The sequence below is a fragment of the Haliotis cracherodii genome, unplaced genomic scaffold (genome assembly GCF_022045235.1).
Source record: "Haliotis cracherodii isolate W230 unplaced genomic scaffold, xgHalCrac1.p SCAF_11, whole genome shotgun sequence".
Taxonomy (NCBI): Eukaryota; Metazoa; Mollusca; class Gastropoda; order Lepetellida; family Haliotidae; genus Haliotis; species Haliotis cracherodii.
The window spans coordinates 37852630-37857448 of record NW_027266266.1 but is presented as its reverse complement, the minus strand read 5'-3'; the positions used below and the strand labels follow the sequence as shown (position 1 = coordinate 37857448).

The 4819-nt window shown below is 40.4% G+C and overlaps 1 long non-coding RNA gene across 1 annotated transcript; it reads left to right on the top strand.

The window, feature by feature from the left end:
* On the top strand, positions 1-1211 carry LOC139455743 (uncharacterized). Its single transcript, XR_011652497.1, has 3 exons — positions 1-99; positions 475-604; positions 1112-1211. It is a non-coding gene; the product is annotated as an uncharacterized lncRNA (long non-coding RNA).
* Positions 1212-4819: the final 3608 nt, after the last annotated feature.

The window sequence follows — 4819 nt, the reverse complement described above, 5'->3', positions numbered from 1 at the left end:
ACCACGGGTGTTTGCAAACATCAGCATTGACTGTTCTGTGCAACATGAGAGCTGTGTTCTTCCTCGTTTTCGCCTCCATTCTCCTCCTCGGAGCTGTTAGTGAGTAGTTTGGTCTGCAGTTCAATCTGTGTGAATGTGTGTGTGTCTGTCTGTATGTGTATATGTCTGTATGTTTGTTTGTATCTGAGTGTGTTTTGTGATTGTATTTATGTGTGTGTATATGTCTGCATGTATCTATCCAACTATTTGTAAATCTTACATCTATTTATCTATTTTTTATACCTCCCTCCCTACCTACCTACCTACCTACCTACCTACCTACCTACCTACCTACCTACCTTCCTCCCTCCCGCCCGCCCGCCCGTCCGCCTGCCTGCCTTCCTGCCTGCCTGCCTGCCCACCTACCTACCTACCTACCTAAAGACATGCATGTACCTACCTACGTGTATCTACCCACCTTTCTGTTTACTTCAGCTGATGTAGCCAAGGCGCAGACATGTAGCAGCATACCCTGCATGAACGATGCCGACTGCGCCAACTGCAACTGTAACTCACGTTGTGGCAATTTTGTTGGCGGCATTGCGGGCACTTGCGCATGTCACTGGTACAGACTCTTTCCGTATAAACTACACTTTCCACCTGTATAAACTACACTTTCCACCTGTATAAACTGATGCTTTAACCGACTGATCATTAACATAACACTCTATCGCTATCTGTTCTTGGATAAGCATTCTTGGTTGTCGATTGTCGGTTCCATGTAGGTCTAGGTTGCTAGTGTAACTGGTTGTATTACCGGCTGAATATTATACAACAAAGATGAAGAAGGCCAGCCTGAAATATTTCTTTTTGAATCTTTCTTGGCCAAAATCGATATTTTGTTGAAAATGCAGACGTTCTTTAAAGATGGTAAAACAGCAAAGAGGCAATTGGTTCTGAGAGTACTGGGTGTTTGTTCGTGGACCCCTGAGTAACAGATTAATTGACCAAGGAGGGGACTTCAAATTTGATATCAATAAAATATATATCGCTTATCCTAAGGTACCAGTGAAAGAAGGATACAAATGGGTGTCTTTGAGTTTTAACAGTGAATCTTTCTTTTTTTCTGTAGATTGCTGAACATTAAAGCGGCCGAACTTTGAGCTTCAAGTTCTGCAGTGAAAGACATGCTTGTGTTTGTACTTATTGAAAATACAATGTACTGGAATGACCATTGTTGTGACGTATGATCATTGTTTTGACATATGACCATTTTTGTGACCTGTAGAACTAAGCCTATCTGGTTAAAGTCAGATTTCCGTTCTCGATAGCGCTGAACAAAGATCTGAGGACATCACGTCAGAACGACTTTTTATCCGACCAATCAGTGCGTCGCTTACCAGATCAGGAAAGTGGCAGTGTGTGTTTTCTAATCATACAGCCACGAAAATGTTAACTAGGGGTGTTCCGAACGACAGTTGCGAGCTGTACGACTGATTCCCTCAAATTTATCGTCTTTATCTCTCTTCAATGACATTAACATTTGAACCGAAGAGACTTTGCATATCTGCCATACATCCTCGGTCATCTATTTGACCTTCCAGAACGTTCATATGTTCAGTTTTCAAATTTTGAATCGAAAACTTTGTCAAAATATTTTTCAAAGCGTTGTCTGGAATAGAAGTCGCCAGTTTAAACTAGTTCCGTACAGCTCTAGATAACGGCTTTCTGATTGGCTAATATCGATTCTTGCTTGTCATTTAATTGGAAGGACAATGGGTCTTCGGTGTGACGAGCGAACGCTTAACAACTAGGCTGCCCCACCGACCCACTTTACTATGAGCACGCGCCTGCACATCAACTTTTCAACAGGTTTGATCAACTAGCCACAATTTCATGTATTTTGGCAAACGTTTGACAGAGAGCAGCCATGATTATGTCATGGAATATGACGTTATATGAGTATGTGATCCCATATTAGCACATGTTGGATATGATATGAAAAGGGACATATGTAGAGGCCATCCCAAACATACTTATGTCCAAGGGAGATTCCTCTGTATGACCAGACATATACGACTGAGTGTGGGATCCAACTGAGTGTGGGATCCGGCTGAGTGTGGGGTCCGGCTGAGTGTGGGGTCAGGCTGAGTGTGGGATCCAACTGAGTGTGGGATCCGGCTGAGTGTGGAATCCAACTGAGTGTGGGATCCGGCTGAGTGTGGGATCCAACTGAGTGTGGGGGGGTAAGAATGAGGGTGGGATACGACTGACTGAGGGTGGAATACGACTGACGTTGGGATATTTCTGAAGTGTTTGATAGAGCGCTGGTTCTCATACCCCGTGTGATATGGGTAAAGAAGCCGTGTCTTGGCCATACAAATTGGTTCCTGTCACCAACGAGTATGTGATACACCTGACGTCGTGACTGTAACTGTACACTGATTCGCGAGTGGACATACGAATATAGATACAGCACCAACGAATTGACGTTTTTAATTAGACTGCTGGGTCCCTGAGTCTTCCCTCCACGTGAGTTCAAAACGTCAGACAACATGAGACTGGAATATCTGCTGAAACAGATTCCACAGGACGTAAGAGGCAAAGTTGTGATAAATATTATGTAAATGGAAAAAAAAATTAGGACAACAGGTTGACACCAAAAAGATTAGATACTTCCTGTTCTTGCTGTAGTATCCAAAACTCATAAAATTTTCATTAATAAACTGCCAGTATGAGTGAGTGGAGTGAGTATGGTTTTACGCCGCTTTTAGCAATGTTCCAGCAATATCACGGCGGGGGACGCCAGAAATGGGCTTCACACATTGTACCCATGTCGGGAATCGAACCCGGGTCTTCGGCGTGACGAGCGAACGCTTTAACCACTAGGCTACCCGACCGCCCCACTGCCAGTTTGAAATGTCCATGGAAAGGTATTAATGTGGGACAGCATCGAACATCATTTTGGAAAGAGACATTGTCCTATTTGTTAAATTCCTGTGAAGGTCTTTAATAAAATGGAATTATTGAATTAAGAAGTAAGCAACTTGTATGAGCTTTTTTGAGCACTTTAATGATTCACAGAAAAATATTAATGTTACCACAACACTGCAACTTATATAATTACATGTCACCAAGCTCTTTAATGATGATCATCCACATATCACACAACTTGATTTGACTTTGCATGTGTTTGTGACGGGTGCAGGATACGCTCACTTTGTCGGCTGGTATCATCACCCTTGATAGGACCGCCTCCGTGGATAAGTGGATAGAGCGTCCGACAACAGAGAGAAAAGTCGGTGGTTCGATACCAAAGATGGAACTTGTTGTTACCTTGCCTGGCACGGATAATATAGAGACTGGTTGGCTCGGAGTCAGTATACTATGCCTGATTGGGGTATCCATGTTATACTGCGGCACATTATCTTTGTAGAATAGAACTATGAAATCGGCACCAGCCACACCTAGTACACGCAGCCACACACACAGAAACTCCATGCACGTCGCTATGTAAGTGCACCTTAAAACGCAACGTTTAATCAGATTTCACCGCACCCGGGTCTTCGGCGTGACGAGCGAATTCTTTAACCACTAGCCTAACCCACCTTCTGTATTAGGAGAGAGACATAGACGAGTTACTTCCGAGTTTCTTTAAAGCCATCATGCAATTCAAATGTCAAGTTCAAGTTTTAACATTTCTGTTGATATATGAATGGCATTGTATTGTATCGATGTTCTCTCAAATAATAATCTCTACACAGAGATAGTAAAGGACAAGGTATGATGAAAGCCCTTTATGGCCAACAGGATCTACATAATTTATTACAAGGGCAACACTTTTAAAAATTGTTAGGGAAGTTATCACACACAGATTCTTATTACGTCTTAAAAATGTGCAACTTTTCGAAATGTGACCTCATAATATAAAAATGATATCAAGACTCAATTTTTCCTCATAGACAAGATATGATTTCATATATAATTCTCAAAACACAATAATTTTCAGACATAAAACAAACCAAATAAGTGTAAAACCACAGCAGGCAAGTACTATTAAAACAAAATTTAATTTAATAGAATACTATTTTGTTTGTTTGTTGTTTAACGCCGCACTCAACAATATGCCAGCTATATTTGCTAAGATAATGTTTAAACGTTTAAACGATTGGGCAGACCAAGATAGTTTTTTATTACCCGAGCACGCTGGGTTTATAAAGGGATTTAGAACATCTGATAATGTTAATGTTATCAATGCTTTGATTGAAGAATACTTTTGTTACATAAAGTAGATTCTATTGTACGTTCATAGATCTTAAGTAAGCGTTCGATTCAGTCTGTAGGACAAGTTTATTTTACCAATTCGGTATAGGTAACGTTAATGGTAAAATATTTAGAATACTTAAAAATATGTATGAAAATATTAAATCTTGTATATTTGTTAATGGTGGCAAAACAGACTTTTTCCATTGCAGGTCAGGTGTTCGACAGGGATGTGTGTTATCTCCCTTTCTGTTTTCATTCTTTGTAATGATATTGTCGATTTTCTTAGTTCAGACGGGCAACGTAATATCCAATTAGGAATGATAGAACTTTTTATTCTTATGTTTGCAGATGATATGGTCTTATACAGTCGTGGGGTTGCAAAGACACCTCGGCAAAATGAAGATTTATTGTCATAAATGGAAATTGTCGATTACTGTAAGCTAAAGTAAAGTTATTGTCTTTTGACGTAGTGGTCGTCTTCGAAGATATGAAATTATAGAAATTGTTCCTGCTTTTAAATATTTAGGTGTTCATCTTTCATCATCTGGTAGTTGGTACTTTACACAGAAGATAC